We start from the raw sequence: 18,277 nt of genomic DNA, 5'->3' as shown, positions 1-18,277 counted from the left end.
CTTGCTTAATATTTTTTACAAACTGTAATTTCCATGAAGTTAAAGTATTTTACACTGTGACATTTAGCATCAAGTCACGGCCTTAGCAAATGAAAAATTATGCCATTGCGTAATGTCTAGAAATGAAACATGAACATATTAGTAATGAATCTTATTTCAAATCATTGAGTAATTGCTACAAATTTCCTTTACACAGTATCATCACCTAAAAGCACAGGAAAAATAAGATCACCCAGAGACTCCATAGCCAAAGATAAAACTATAAATTGGATTACATTTATGGTAGTTATCTATTTTTAATGCGAATGTTCAGCCTTTTTGTCTTACAAAGATCAATGGAAAAAAGGGCAGTATTTTTATTGGGCCATTAATTTTGAAATGAGAAATACTTCTGAGATGTACAGGTAGAGATTTTTCTGCAGGGTGGGCTGCTATGCCCATAGCCCATAAAATCTACGTCTCCTCAGAAACTGCAACTCCTCAAGGCAATAGGATATCAAGTAGGAGGATTCAAGTTGACACTAAAGAAAGGCAATTCCCACCATGCTGTTGGTTCAGAAAGAAACACCAAGTATAGTGTCAGTATGTTTTATTTTTTCTAGTATTTCATTTGCTCAGAGAATCAAGTTGAGAGGAAATAGGGTCAGAGAGCAGCACCTCATCTGAGTATTGCAGAGTCACCCTTGAGATTGATGAGCATGCCAAGGTTCTTTCATGGGGTCAGAAGGTGTATACATCAACTTGGCCCCTAGCCATGGATCTTTCGTTACAAGGATGAATTTTAAAACCTGTCTGAAGATTTTATCCTTAGGATCTAAAATAAGAATGAACTTTTAAACATATAATGCATGAGCTAATCATTTTCAGAATTGTTTGGTATCCTCAACAGATTGCAAATATGCACTGTCTGTGGAAGAAGAGCCAAAAGGCAGAGAAAACCACTGAGATTAAAAGAACATTAGAGCCAGGTGCGGTAGCACACGTACCTCAGCTTAGGGGGCTGAGACAGAAGGATCTCAAGTTCAAAGCCAGCCTCAGCAAAAGTGAGGTGCTAAGCAACTCAGTGAGACCCTGTCTCTAAATAGAATACAAAATAGGACTGGGGATGTTGCTCAGTGGTCAAGCGCCCCTGAGTTCAATCCCCGGTATCCCCCCCCAAAAAAAAATTAAAATTAGGTGACAAAAGATGGCTAGAGAAGAATTTCAAGGAAACAAGATTAAAATATAACCAAAACATACCTTTGTATCAGTAAAAAGCAGAACTTGCACAGGAAAATGTGAATCTGTGATCTGGAGAACAAACTTTAGATTTCCCAGAATGCATAGTAAGGGGAGAAAGAAATTTTTAAAAATTAGGGGATTACAGTTATTTGGAACATAGAAACAAGAAAATAATTATCACAAGCAACAAAAGTATAAAAAAAATTGTTTGAAATATATAAAATACCTGAAAACGGAGATTGAAAATTTAGTCTACATCTAGACTAAATCAAATGAGAGTGCTACATCCATAGTAAAAATTTTAATCACTGCCATATAATTAAACCAAATTGTTTATGATTCTCAACATTAATCACAGATGCTCAGCTGTTGCCTTGCTTGTAACATCCAAGTGTTCATTTGGACAGGGATGGATTCCAAGCCAGATGTTTAACCCTCTTTGATTAGCTAGGATTTTACTGCAAAACACTTTTCTCAATCTTGACATAATGTTCATCAATTACTAGGTGGAATATTGCAATGTAAAGGAGCAATCATTGTCTTCTAGAAAAATGATTGAGCTTTAGTCTTACTATAGTTCAGAAAACCCACTTCAGCCAGATACCACTGGCATAAACAATGTACATCTTTGAACAATGTGTTGAACCTATTCAGCTAAGGGATGACAGGGATATTGCACTTGGTCATAGCAGCACAGGTGCCTTCCATGCCACTAGGTAACAGACTTGTTGCATAGTCTTGTTGCATATAAATCTTTAATAAGCACTTTGGGATTCTGTAAAGGTAAATTGTTACTTTAGTTTCAATATCAGAATCCAAATGATAGTCATTGGACCATTAGACTATTGGACTGAAAAACAAAGGGGATTAAAAGTCTTGAGAAATCAAGCAGAAATTTTCCATTATTTACAAATACAAAACCAAAAAACCTGAATTAAACTGTTCCTTAGCACAAAGCCACCCTCAGCAAAAGTGAGGTGCTAAGCAACTCATTGGGTCCCTGTCTCTACATAACACACAAAATTGGGCTGGGGATATGGCTCAGTGGTCAAGTGCCCCTGAATTCAATCCCCAGTAACCCCCAGCCCCCAAAAATGTTCCTTAGCAACATTAATTGGCAAGCCTTTGGAGTAATGTCTACAGAATTTCAATGAAAAGATTATAAAATAAAAATGTCCACAAAGACATTCTTTAATACAAAAATGCCCACAAAGCCTATGTATGTAGAACAATTCTTGAAAAAATTATTTAGAGGAGTACTTAGTCAAGATGAGTGAAAAATTGTACTACTCAACTAATAGCCCAACTATATAAAAGGGCTCTTAAGGCTTACGTAAGTTGGAATTTCAAACTTAGACTACAACAAAAATTGATATATGTGATGACAACAAATTAATAACCAATTTCTATGTATATTGGCCATATGTTGTTAAAATCTGAAAGTAGCTGTCCATTTGTATGATTGGACATTCCTTTCATCTAAACCAACAATGAAAATAAAAACTAATTCACATTCATAGAACCTAAAATTTAGGGCATTTCATGAAACAAATAAATATGTGATTCTCCAAAAAATAAGAAAAAAGAAAAACAATTGGACAAGTATTGTCAGGTGTATTCAATAGGACAAATTTTCATAGATTTAGACTTTCTCAAATGTTTCTCTTCTGCTTCAGGATTTTTACCCACAATTCCAGAGCTCTATCACATACCCAAAGTTATCGCCCACTATTTTTTTAAAGAGAGAGAGAGAGAGAGAGAGAGAATATTTTTAATATTTATTTTTTAGTTTTTGGTGGACACAACATCTTTCTTTTATTTTTATGTGGTGCTGAGGATGGAACCCAGCACCCCACGAATGCCAGGCGAGCACACCACCGCTTGAGCCACATCCCCAGCCCTCCCACTATTTTTGATGATGATGTAAAATACTACTTGATGAAGTTGGATTCCAGCTCTTGTTAATAGCAGTTAAGTACAGTTATAACACTGGATAAGAAGATATAACTAAACTAGAAATTTCTTCTCTCCAAACTCTGTCTCCCTTCCCCCTCAATACACATCTTCAGAGGTTCCAGAGAATAAGTGGAAACCATTCTCGTTGCCAAGCAACCTACAAACATTTTCCATTTCTTGAAAATTCATCTTTAATGACCTGAATCATTGACTTTTTCTAACTCTGAAAGGTAATTATATTATGTCACAAGCCCCTCTGCCAGGCATCCTTCATCAAAATTTTATAATACTCCCCCACTCATTATGCCAAAAGAATCATTTCTTATTATGTGCTTCCAAATACATAAAAATATTCAAATAAAAAAGCTTGTAATTATAAGTTATCAAAATACTAATAGTGATTACCTCTGGATGAATTCTAGATTATGTTAAAGAACTTTCTAAATATTCAATAATACTATATTATTTTATAACAGAAAAAGATGTTCTAAAATCAATTTATACATTTTATATGGTATAGAGGATAACAATTATTTTAGAATATGCAGCAAAATATCTAGACATCAGTAAACACACACCTGCAGAAATATTAATAGTGATGATCACGTGGTAATAAATTATGAATAGACTCTACCTCTTATGTATTTTTTGAAATTTTATGTAATGATAAAAACTATTTAATAATAGAAAATACTACTCTTATAAAACTCTAGGGCACAGAATCACATTGAGAAACATATATTCATCCATACCATAAAATATTTATTGTGTTTTACTGCTATTTCACTTTGAGAATTTAATAGACTATAAGGCACACTAGATAAGCCACCTGGTACTCAATAGATACAATAAAACAAGCAGAAGCAGAGAGGTGACACATTAGGGCTGTTTTGCCACGCTGCATGTGCCACAAGAGAGCACGGACTGCTTTAATTACTAGTCATTTGAATTTCTGATAGATATTATAGCAAAATTTAAATCTTGTTCATTTACTTTGGCAGCTTGACAACGGGCTCATTTACAATCCTTTGAGGGAATTGCAAATTTCCCAGGCTTCAATTTGGGGTGAGATGGCATTATTCATAGAAAAGTATGTAATGGAATTCAGGGCTGGATATTAATTAGTCTGAAAATATTTTTAACCCATCAGAAGACTGGTTTAAGATTTTTTTTATGTTTGGAAGAAATGATACAAAGAAAAAAAACAGTTATAAACTTTAAAAATTCAAATAGGGTACAATATCCACATTTACAACATTCTTAATCTAAAATTTTATCAATGGAAAACTGTTAATATAATTATAAGATAAATGCTGATTTATACTGACCCCTTCCAAAAATCTTCCAAAATTCTCTTGACTAATATTGTGAGCAGTCTTAGTTTTTTTAAAAACCAAGCCTTTTCAGTTTTAGAATGTAAACTCTACAAAAACTAAAAATTTCCTTTTGTTTCCCCTCTATCCAGACTCCCAGTTCAGCACCATAAACATTCGAAATTCTGAATAAGCTCCACTTCTTAGGAGTGGGGCTGAGGCAAGGCCCAGGCCAAGTTAAAAAGCAACAACACAGTGTGAAGAAATTTGAAGGTGGATCTGTGGATGCTTTGAGAACTAACAGTGAAGGCTTTTTCTTCATAGAAAAAAAAATTTAAATTTCCAGGTTGTGTTTTAGAATCTTCCCACAGGCAGCATGTAAAAGGCCTTGAGTGAATATTTATCAAGCATGAATATTCATCTCAAGGGCAAAAAGGATTCAAAGCAAAAGACATTTTAGTGTTTTTTTCTTTTTCAAAATGCAAATTTATCTTTTTCATGACTGTTGTGTCCATGGGAGGCCCTTTGCATATCAATATCAGATATTTTTCTTAAAAGCCAATAAAGCATAATTTCACGGGATGATAAAAGTAAGTAATAAAGGATGATCATATTTACATTTCAAAGTTTTACAGTCCCAAACAAATCAACTCATTAAACCTAAGAACAGTGGATGAATAAGCTTCCTACCTTAATAGTGTTAGAACAAGGTCCTAACTAGCGCTCTTAATGGGAATATTTCAACTTCATTCTCACCCTCTCTGGTCCCTAGGCTCAGGAATCTAACTCTCTGAATATGCTCGACATCATTCAAAATTAACAACCAGAAAAGCTATCAACACACAGGAAAAAATGGACTGGTCTATTACATCTGTTCATTTCCTCGTCTGAGGGAATCTCTAATCTCAAGAGAACTTTCAGCTAACATAGACAAATCACAAGAAAACATTGACCTTTCTTCTTAGTAACTGAAAAGCAAACACAGATTCAAATAAATAATAACTTTTCATTGTATAGACATCAAGTTTTTAACCTGAGTAACATGAACCATACCAACAAAATTAAGTTTTGAAATTTGCTGTAGGTTTAAGGGTGCCTTTTGATTTTATTTCACTTTGGTGCTTGTGGTTCGTGATTTAACAGAACTGGTTATCCGATCACCAAATCACTTCTTTGATGAAGTAAATGCTCTGGCCTGCAGTAAAGGTTCAGCTCTCCTTTGTCTAACTCCAGAGACTTTCAATATCCTCACCATAAGGCATCTTTTCATCTTGAATTCACTAAACGCCAGTCTCAACTGGAGAGTGCAACACTGGATACAAAAGAGCCGATTACTTGATATTTGTATGGACACTCGATTCCTCAGCAACACAGGCTGGTGAAATGATTCCCCATTTTCCCATGGCAGCTGTGCGTCAAGGGATGCATGCAGCCTCTCTAATGAGGACAGCAACTATATCTCCTCTCCAGCACAGATCTGGGAAAACGAAAATTTTTAAACAAGGACTATGAGAAGATATTAAAAAGTCACAAATACAAAGAGAAGAAAAATCAAATTAAGAGTTCCTATATATTCAGGAAGTATCACTTTAAGCCCTTGAATGGATTGAAGTATTTAAGTCCACATAGCAAACCTCTTTTCCCCACTGTACCTCCCAAGATCCTGAAGAGTTAGGTGATCTGCCCGTGGTCACTGAGATTAAAAAAAAAAAAAAAAAAAAAGCAAGCATGGATTCAAACCTAGATGTGGCCCTAGAACCCATGCTCTGAATTTACTATGATATGCTATTTTCCTATGACTGGCTTTATGTCAACTGTTTTTTTGTTTTGTTTTGTTTTGTTAACAAAAGTCATAAATTGTCAATGTTATCTGAACCCAAATCCCTGCTTAAGTGATTTTTTTTAACTTCTAGATTTGCTTAAATAAAAATCAGATTAATTATAGTTTTAAAAACGACAAAATTGGAGGGAATACTGTTACTCTGAGAGTTATTAGAGGACCCCCAACAGCTGCTCCCATGCAGGAATCCTGGAAGCGGTGTCCACACAGATGCCCTGGCCTCAACGTCAATGCAGGATCCCTGGCTGCTGGCCTACATAGGACCCCCAGCATCAGCACCAGTGCAGGACCCCTGGCCTCTGCTCCTGTGTGGACCCCCATCTACCAGTGTGGGGCTCCACCCTTGCCTCCATTTTGAGACACTGCAACTGCTGCCATAGTCACCTGCACCTGGGGATACTGGACAGGGTCTGGAGACACCCCCCAGCCACAAAACTGCACTCCACCAAGCTACTTTTCTGAATGTGCCACCCAACACCACTGTCCGGCCAGACACCCCATCTCTGAAAGCAGCCACCTCCACCTTAAAATACCTTTGTTGCCCTCTTTAGTTGGGACAACTTCCAGCTTAGGACACCAGCTGGGAGCTAAAAACAATATCAAGGTACCTATAGTCCCCAACTCCCCCCTCTCCCCTGCAGCCACTAACTCAGCACAGTGCCTGAGGCTACATGGCTGGTCCTCAGCTCCCAAGGCCTAGTTATGATCTGCCAGATACAAAACAGCTCTCCACAGGTGCACAGCCCCAAGAACGCAGCCCACAAGACCTTGGGAGTGAGAGGTTCCTAACTGGGAAGGAGAAAGGGAAGGGGTGAGTGAGAAACAGTTTAGAGACGGAATTAGAGACCAGGAACTGTGAGGTCTACGGGTCATATAAGGAGATAAGACCAGGTATCCACATCACAAGAGCAGGCCCCAAAGGAGATCCTTGGGGTACAGTCTCCCACTGGGGACCAGCAAGTGCTACACACCACTTCCAGGAGTTCCATCCCCAAGACCAACCCTCCCACCCTAAAAACCTTTGCCATCCTGAAGGTGGAGATACCAGCAAACAATAGACAACCCCACATATTGGATGAGAAGGGAAGCAGGAAAGATAACTGAACTCCAACAGAAACAATCCTTGAATTTTCCTTCAAGGTTTATTTTTTTTCTTTTCTTTTCTTTTCTCTCTTCTCCCACCCTCACATCCCCAACATTTGTGAAACCAAGTACTTTTCATGGCCTAGACTATCGAGGACTGGGAGGTCTGAATGATATATTATAGTTGTGTTGTATATTCTTTTATCTCCTATTTTTACATTTTGTTTTTCTTAATTTTTATGTTTGTTTATTTGTTGTATTCTCTCTATTGTCTTCCCACTTACTTGTCTCCCCCAAATCACTTTCTCTCTTCTACTGCTAGCCAACTTCTTTAGATTGCTCTTTCATGCTTCCTAAGCTCTTATTAGAGCTTAGAGTTATTACTCCATGTCCTCACCAACTACCTCCTTAACATCTCATCCTATACAGCACCCCCAGTTCTCTCTTTGTCCAACACCAGAAACGGTAGACCCTTTTGCAAACCTACTGTTTATGTTGTGGCTAATACGTGAACTTACTATTTCTGTATATTGTGACAAAACCATAAATATCTTAATAGGAGCTATTTGGTTTAAGGCTGTATATTGTTTGCATTGGGATCTGTTAATATTGTTCTTCCCCCTTAAAGGAGAGGTATTGGAACCCCGGAACCCCGCAGGGACACTATAAGCTTATAGGGCAAAAACTGTAACACCTTGGATCTGCAGTGTTAGAAGGGAAGACACATGAACAACATGAAAAAGAGAGAGAGAGAGAGAGAGAGAGAGAGAGAGAGAGAGAGAGAAGAAAGTGCCCCAAACAAACCAAGATACTACATTATTAGAATCCATGGCCAGCACAGCAAAAGAAATTACAGAGAAGGACTTCAGGATGTATATAATTAAAATGTTCTGTGAATTAAAGGATGATATCAGGGAGCAAACACAGGCAGCAAAGATTATTTCAATAAGGAGATATAGATTCTAAAACAAACCCAAAAATAGAAATCCTTGAAATGAAGGAAATAATAAAACAAATTTAAAACTCAATAGAAAGCACCACCAACAGATTAGATCACTTGGAAGACAGAATCTCAGACAATGAAGACAAAATATATAATCTTGAAAATAAAATTGACCACACAGTGAAGATGGTAAGAAACCATGAGCAGAATATTCAAGAATTATGGGATAACATAAAAAGACCAAATTTAAGAATTATTGGGATAGAGGAAGGAATAGAGTTACTAACTAAAGGAATGAACAATCTATTTGATGAAATATCAGAAAATTTGAATAAATATTTTTTTAAAAAATCCACAAAATTAAGTTATTTAGTTATATGATAAATTTTATCACCTTAACTTGAAAAGAATCAAGTCACATGAGAAACTAGAAAGTTTAATTACAGAGTCACAGGGAAGGCATACATTCTTAAATTAAAATTCATGTTAGCAACATAGCCTTAAATTTAGTTCATGGATGAGTTTGCCTCTATGATTTGTATCTAAAACGTCCCCAAAGCTCACATTTTGAATATTCAGAGGTGGGGCTTCTGAGAGGTGACTGAGTCATGAGGGTTCTGACCTCATGAATTCATCCACTTATGAACTCATAGATTAATGGGGAATTAGGAAGTAGTAGAAAATCTAGGAGTTAGGGCCTAATTTGAGGAAGTTTGTCATTGAAGTTATGATCTTAAAAAATATTTTTTTTCCTCAGGCCCCTTCCTCTCTCTTTTTTCTGCTTCCTGGACACCATGAGGTGGGCAGCTCTCTGTCATAATTTTGTTCTGAAGGTCTAAAAACAATGGAGCCAGGTGACTATGAACTGAAACCTCTGAAACCATGAATCAAAATAAAACCTTACTCCTTTAAGTTAATATTCTCAGGTATTTTGTCATAGCAATGAAAACTGGCTGATGCATTCTCTTTTTAGAAAAAAGAAGAAAAGGCAAGCATGCCATCAGCAGATATATTTAAATATGAAGTATTTTCTTTAGAATCTATTAAGAATTAACCTTTTCATTATCTGTCATTTGCTCTCTTCTTGTTTCAGTCACTTAATGTCTCAGATCCTTAGTACCTGTAGATTGTGGATAGGTGTTCTCATTCTTATTATTAATAATGCTTTTCTCTAGAGTTTGCTGCCCAAACTGCCTCCCTCCTTACCTAAGGAACTGCACCTCCACTTCCTTTTTTTTTTTTTGAGGGACCCTTCTCACCTTCACAGGGTTTGGAAGGACTGTCAGTTACAATGCCCAGCCATGCTGGATACAAGGGTGGACTTATGACTCAGTGACTTATCAGAAAGAGACTTATCTGGAATTCCCAGATTGGAAGTGATATAAAATCCTTCTTTTACTTTGAATTAAAAGCTCTAAGAAAATAACCCCAGAGCTGTCTACTATCATATCCATGTGACATGATTTTAAAGAAGCCAGAGAGAATTTGAAGTCAACTGATGGACAGTAAATATAAGGACAAATGGACCCACTTCCAGTTTGACCCTTTGCCTTCCAAGTACAGCAACCAAAATCGCAACATTTTAGTTTAGGTTTTCAGAAACTTGCAATTGAAAAACTCCCAACCAACTATATCATTCATTCATTCATCTATTCATTCACTTATTCAATAGTTTATTAGATTATCATTATCAACAGTTTATTATTATGTGCTAGTTTTATTGGAAATTATATATCATGTTCTTGATATTTATAAAAAAAAACTAAAAAGTTAGGTTTTGGGGGAAGTTAGAATTACAAGTCTATTTGAATTTTTTTAAGGGTCTTAGATTTGGGGGACAATTTAAGGCTTTCTGGGACAAGGCTCTGAGCCTTGAGTTCCATATTTGAAGTAGCACAGAGCCATGTCTACCATACATCTTATTTTTTTAAAGTTTAAGTCCAAAAGTAGTGTGCATTATTTTTTAGGATATGAAAAATATATTAAAAGCACAAACAATGTCTATAGACAAACCAACAAACATTGCTATATCTATTTCCAGTAAGACTTCATTTTGTGAGCAAATTCACATATCTGAAAGTTGAAATTATTTTGAACCATAAAGATATTCTGTTCATTTCCCCCCTCTACTGTCATAAATTAGACAGCTGATGAGGGTATAATAAAGATGCTTCCACTGGTAATCAGAGCAGCATTTTGCTGTGCCTTCTCATTAGGGGCACAGGTTCTGCCTAACTGACAACCATCAGCCATTAATTAGTTATGTTCAGCAGAAGATAATTGGGAAAGCTGCCTCAGCTGCCACCAAAGCAGTAAAGCATGACACATGTGAGAAATTTTCTATCCTAGTAGCACCAAAGAGGGGGCTGCAGGAACTTGCAATATCTAAGTCAGAAGGCTTAACAAAAGCTCCAACCCCTTCTCCCCACTTACAGAGAAAAGCAACTGATTTATTAGTTTGTTGGTATATTAGTTCCACTAGAAACTAACCCACTAGATCCCTCTAGAATTTAAGGTCAACTAGTACTATTTAGATCTATCTAGAGTCACCAAGGGCAGCTATGACTAGCCCATTTTAGGACTGAGTTAATTAAGACAAGTAGACAATTTCTTATAGCATCCTTGGTCTCAAATTCTCACCCCAGTGAGGCATCCCTGATATCAAATGATTGAACAGGCTTTTGATCACCAAGTTCAAATCCTAAAACTGCTACTCACTGAGTAAACTCTGTTTTGTAAATACTAAAAGTGTTAATAAAACATTAAAGCTTTTCTAACAGTACCTGGCACATAATAAGTATTTAATCAATGTTAGCTATTCTCATAATTGTCTATGTATCCAGCAACTATAAGCAAGGCAGTTAAATGCTGAGAGAATTAAATGTTTTCAAATGAGGAAAAATATAAAATGACCAGAAATGTATAGAATATTCCCCACAGATAATTTAAGAATTAGTCTTATAATCTTATTGATATTTGCACCCATAAAGAAATTTTGGCTACATCTCTCTATAAATGAACACAAATTCCTAAATGGTGATATCCTAATTTCTGGCCCTGAATCTGTTTCTTCATTCTTACTCTTCACACTGATGGAAGCACCTTGTCATGAAGTCTTTTGGTGCTGATGATGGTGTAGTGCCTTCTTTCAGACTAACCCTCCTACCTACCACATTATATATTCTAGATATTCCATATTCTGCTAAAGCCACTGGAAAGTGACCTAATGGAGGCAGAATTGGGATAGCATTCAGCACTTAGAAGGAGCAACCGCAGTACGTAAGACACACATTATTCAATTTTTTTCCTGGGGGCACATTCCCATCCAGAGCATGGACGGGGGAAAAATACCTTATCCTCAGACTGAGAATTCCCCTAGGAGTAAGGACAAAACTAAAGTAAACCTACACACAAAAAGGTTAAAACCAAGATTTCCCAGGCTCAATGTTTTCATTCAGTAACACAACTACCCATTGAACAAAATTAAGCACTTTTCAGAGAAAGACAATGGAGTTCAGATTATCTATAATGTATTATTCACAAGATTAAGTATGCAATTACAAAAACCCTACATAATTGAAAATTAGAAAAGTGTGACCAATAATCAAGAGAAATATTAGTCAATAAAAACAGGGCAACAGCTAGGCCAGATGTTGGGATTAGCAGGAAGTAACTTTGAAATAACTATAACTATTAAATGAAGTGGCTATTTAAAGAATTTATAGAAAAATATTGGTAAGATATGGAGGAAGGTGGAGGAATTTTAGGAAATACATGTAATCTGTAGAAAGAAATCAAATAGAAATACTGTAACTGAAAAAAATAGAATATTTGAAACAAATTAATTGGCTGGCATTAAATGAAGATTGGCCATCACAGAAAAAAAAGATTTAGTGAATTTGAATACAAGTAAATAATAGCCATCCAAACAAAAGCACAGAAACAAATTTTTTTAAATAAACAGAATCTGACTTACCTGTGGAATAATATGAGGCATCTAACATACCTCCCAGAAGGAAATAAGAGAAAAGAATGGGGAATAAGAAGTATCACTGAAGAAATATAGGCCCACATTTTTCTATACTCAAAAACAGGAACTCAAGAATCTAGGAAGCTTAATGAACTCCAAGCAAGCTGAAAAAATAAGTATAACTACATCTGATAACATTGTAAGTAAACTTTAAAAAAAAATTAAAAAGCAGTGAGAGTTTTAAAAAACTTATGACATAAAGGGATCTCATTAATAATGATGGTTTACTTCTCATCAGAAAGAGTACAATCTAGAAGATAATGTGAAAAGTAAAAAAAAAAAATTGTCAATCAACCATTCTACCACTAATGAGAACATCTTCCAAATATTTAGGTGAATAAACCTAAATTTGTTTTTTCAAATAAAAAGCTGGCAGAATACACTGCAGGTTGGCCTCTGTTACAAGAAATGATACAGGAAGTTTTCCAGGCTGAAGAGAAACGATGCTACATACAAATGAATCTACAATTAGGAAAGAAGAGCCGTAGCAATGACAAATATATGAATAGACGATTTTTTTTCCTTTATTGCATTCTTGAAATGTGAATTAACTATACAATGTAAAAATGAAAATACCATATTGTGGGTTTATTTCATATCTAGAGATTAAAAACATAAAAACAGTAGAAAATGTGGGAGAAGTTGTTTACAGAATTATAGTGTTATGAAATTCTGACATTAAGATGAAGAAGGATATAAAGTTAATTTAAGGTAGAATGTGATTGTCAATGATGCATATTATTATGCCCAGAAAAATTTTGTATGGTAGATTAGCTGCTAATTCAATTTAATCATATTTCCATTAAAACTATTTAAGAAACCTCATATGAAACCTACTTTAAAAGTAACACACCTCACTGGAAAGCACTATAAAATGATAATAGGATATAAATATTTTCAATATTTATTAAAAAATAAGGTTTTCCTCTAAGTTATTCAAGAATGTTCCAAGTCATTCTCTCTCTCATAGATTCAGAGTGAATCAGAGAGATGTATTTGACTGAAAAAGGTAGGCAAAAGTGCCCTCAAACTTTCAAATTTGATTATAAGTCTACCTCTCCCCATTTCTAGGTATAAAAGTCATATGTCATAAATGGATCTTAAATGGATACAATATACATTTTAAAATATGAACATTTTAAGGTTTTTCAAGATGGCAAAATAGAGGAGTTCACATTCCTGGCTGCTTCATGGTGTGAAATCAAGAGAGCAGATCGGCAGCTTCTCTGCAAGGTGTGTGAACAAAAAAAGTGGAATTTAAAGCTGGACATCCAAAGCAGACCAGGGATGTGGAGGTTGGATATAATAAAATAAGGAAAAAGTCCTCAGCCACACAGCCCCTGCCACGGCCAGGCCAGAAACACCATCCAGAGCAGTGCCTCCCTGAGCACAGGGAATTAAGGAAACTTGCATTTTGGGGGGCCTGAGACATGTCTGGGTACAGAGCATTTAAAGACCAAGGACCTTGCCTAACAAACCTGAAAGACACACCGCATGATATCTGTGTTCAGGGAAAGAAGCCACCATCTCTCCAGGCAGCTTGCAGAGGACAAAAGAAGGAACCATTCTGCAGCCATGTTGTGGGAGTGAGCAGCTGAGGAAGCCGATTCCTGGCAAACCCGAGTTTGGCCCAAAATACAGGCCCAGTAAACACATACTACATGACATGGAGTGTGCTTAAGTGACCAGGAGAAAACCAAACACGGAGAGAGGTTTACAAAGGGGACAACTGGTATGGAAACCCACTGGCTCTACCGCTCCCCCTCCAACTGCTTGCAGTCCAACCGCTTGCAGGACTGGCTGGGAGAGATGCGCCTGGCCCGGAGTTCACAAGGGCGAGGGTGGGAGAGATGGTTTGGAGACTGAACCCAAGACCAGGAATCATGGGATTAGCAGGTGATGCAGGGGACAAAGAATTGGCTCCCCTAACACATGAGTGGAACCCAGGGAAGATCTCTGGGATACAGTCTTCCAGAGTGAACCAGCAAGTACTGGGCACTGGAGATTCAGTGATTTGAAAATCTCCAGACCAACTGGCATTCAGTGAAGAGCCTGGAGCCACCTAAGCCTACGCCCTGCCTCCAGGAATTCCACTGATGGAATTACCTCTCTCACTCCAGCAAGCCAGAGGGTGGAGCATCACTCTCCAGAAGACCCCACCTAAAACTGCTGAGAAGACAATCTGAGAATCTTTTGAACTCCAACAAAAAGAATTCTTTCACTTTTCATCAATATTTTTTTCTTTTCTTTCTTTCTTTTAAATTCTTTTTCTCTGCTTAATTGTGACCTTGAAGATACATAAATGCTCACAAATTTTCATGTTTTTTGTTTCTCATTTTTAGCATTTTTGAAGCCAGTTATTTTTCATGACTCAGGTTTTTGTGAAAAAAAGATGTTTGATTAGTATATTTTAGTTTTTTTTATTTTTACTTAAGTTTCTGGTACACACACACACACACACACACACACACACACAGGCACACACACACATTTCTCTTACCTATTTTCCTCCATTCTCTCTTTTCTTCTGCTAACAGCCAATCTCTATTGTTCTTTCACTCTTTCTTTAAACTTTTACTCTGTCTTCTCATCTTCTCTCTCAGAATCTTCACCTCTTATATCACTTCTCTTGTCTCCCTGTCCATCATTTAAAACTGTAAATAAATCCTTTTGCAAACTTGCTGTTTTTATTATAGGCAATAAGTGATCACATAATTTCTGACTAATATGATAACTAACATTATAGATGTCGTAGTAGGAATTATTTTAATTATGTATATTGTCTGCATTCCTTGTTGATATTAATTGTCTCACCCTAAATAGTGAGGTACTGGAAATATTCATGGACATTATAAGTCCACATGGTAAAAACTGTACGGCCTCATAGCCATACTGTTAAAGGGGTAGATATACAACATGAAAAAGTGAGGGAACAGCCCAAGATACTCCAATAACAGAATCCATTGATATTGCAGTGAAAGAAATGTCAGAGAAGGAGTTTAGAATGTACATAAACTGATCTGGAAAGTAGATTTAATTCATAAGAAATTAAATCAGAGAGAAAATACAGGAAGTAAATGATCACTTCAATAAAGAGGCAGAGATTCTGGGAAAAAGAAATAAGCAGAAATCCTCAAAATGAAGGAAACAATAAACCAAATTAAAAATTCAACAGAAAGTATCACCAATAGACCACTTGGAACACAGAACCTCAGACAATGGAGTCAGGACATATAATCTTGAAAATAGAGTTGACCACAGAAAGACGATGTTTAAAAACCATGAACAGATCTTCTAAGAAGTATGGAATAACACAAAAATACCAAATTTAAGATTTATTGGGATAGATGAAGGTGTGTAAATCCAAACCATAGGTATGCACAATCTTTTCAATGAAATAATATCAGAAGGTTTCCCAAATCTAAAGAATAAAATGAAAAATCAAATACAAGAGGCTTTTGTACACCAAATGTACAAAATTTACAATAAAGTCACACCAAGGCACATTACAATGAAAATGCCTATCATACAGACTAAGGATACAATTTTAAAGGCTGGGAGAGAAAAATATCAGATTACATATGGAGGAAACCAATATGAATCTCAGCTGATTTATCAACACAGACCCTCAAAGCTAGAAGGTTTTGGAATAGCATATATGAAGCTCTGAAAGAAAATGGATGCCAACCAAGAATTCCATATCCAGCAAAATTAAGCTTCAGATTTAAAGATTAAATAATAACCTTCCATGATAAGCAAATGTTAAAAGAATTTGCAACTAGAAAGCCTACACTACTGCTGAGAATGAAACCCAGTGTCTTACATATGCTAGGCAAGCATTCAACCACTAAGCTATAACCCCAGCCTAAACCATTCTCAATTTCAAAATATTCCATGAGGAGGAAATAAAAAATAAAAAAGTAAAAACCAATGAAGGGAGGAACTCCCCTAAAGGAATAGACAATCAAGGGGGAAAAATTTCAAATAAAAAACTAGAAATAAAACAAAATGACCAGGAATACAAATTATATTTCAATAATAACCTTGAATGTTAATGGTCTAAATTCAACAATCAAAAGACACAGACTGGCAGATGGATTAAAATACAAGAACCAACAGTATACTGTCTCCAAGAGACTCACCTCATAGGCAAAGACATACATAGACTGAAAGTGAAAGGATGGGAAAAAATGTATCACTCACTTGGATCGCATAAACAAGCAGGGGTTTCTATCCTCATATCAGATAAAGTGGAGTTCAAGCCAAAGTATATCACAAGGCACAAAGGAGGACATTTCATATTTCTTAAGGTAATTATACATCAACAGGACATAATAATCATAAATATTTATGTCCCCAAACAATGGAGCATCTATAAATATCAAACAAATCCTTCTCAATTTCTTACCTTTTTTTTTAGTCATTGATGGAACTTTATTATATTTATTTATATGGGGTGCTGAGAATGAAACCCAGTGTCTCACATATGTTAGGCAAGCACTCAACCACTAAGCTACAACCCCAGCCTAAGCCATTTTCAATTTCAAGAATCAACTACACCACAACACAACAATACTAGGTGATTTGAACACACTTCTCTCACTACTGGATAGATCCTCCAAACAAAAACTAAACAAAGAAACTACAGAACTAAATAATAGAATCAATAATTTAGACTTAACAGACATATAGAATATTTCATCCATCAATGAGAGAATACACTTTCTTCTCAGCAGCCCACAGATCCTTCTCTAAAATAGAGAACATATCTTATGCCACAAAGCAACTCTAAGCAAATACAAAAAAAATAGAGATACCCTGCATTCTATTAGACCATAATGGAATGAAACTAGAAATCAATGATAGAATAAAAAGTAAAAGCTACTCTGACACCTGGAGACTAAAAAATATGCTATTGAATGATGAATGGATAGCAAAATAAACCAGGGATGATTATATATATATATATATATATATATATATATATATATATATATATACACACACACACACACACACACAGAGAGAGAGAGAGAGAGAGAGAGAGAGAGAGAGAGAGAGAGAGAGTGAAGAGAATAGGATACAACATATCAAAAATCAAAATCTCTGGGACTCTATGAAGGCACTATGAAGAGGAAAATTTATTGCATTAGGTTCATTCATTAAAATAATATAAAGTCAACAAATAAATGACCTAACATTACACCCCAAAGCCCTGGGAGGAAAAAAAAGAACAAATCAACATTAAAAGCAGAAGACAGAAAATAATTAAACTCAGAGTTGAAATAAATAAAATTGAAATGGAAAAAAAACAATTAAAAAAATTCACAAAACAAAAAGTTGGTTCTTTGAAAAAATAAATAAAATTGATAAACTCTTAGCCATGCTAACAAAGGGAAAGAGAGAGAAAACTCAGATTACTGAAATATGTGATGAACAAGGAAATATCATGACAGATACTACTGAAATGCAGAAGATAATTAGAAACACTTTTGCAAATTTATACTCCAATAAAATAGAAAATCTTGAAAACATTGACAAATTTCTACAGACGTATGACCTACCTGAACTGAATCAGGAGGACATAGACAATTTAAACAGATCAATTTCAAGCAATGAAATAAAAGATGCCATCAAAAGCCTACCAATCAAGAAAAATCCAGGACCAAACAGATTCTCAGCCAAGTTTTACAAGACATTCAAAGAATAATTAACACCAATACTCTTCTATGAAATAAAAAAGGAAGGAACCCTTCCAAACTCATTCTATGAAGCTGGTATCACCCTGATACCAAAACCAAAAAAGAGACATCAAGGAAGGAAAACTCTAGACCAATATCCCTGATGATTATAGGTGCAAAAATTCTCAGTAAAATTTTGGGAAATCACCT

Source organism: Urocitellus parryii, chromosome 8, assembly GCF_045843805.1.
Source record: "Urocitellus parryii isolate mUroPar1 chromosome 8, mUroPar1.hap1, whole genome shotgun sequence".
Classification (NCBI taxonomy): Eukaryota; Metazoa; Chordata; class Mammalia; order Rodentia; family Sciuridae; genus Urocitellus; species Urocitellus parryii.
Note: the sequence above shows the minus strand (reverse complement) of the source record.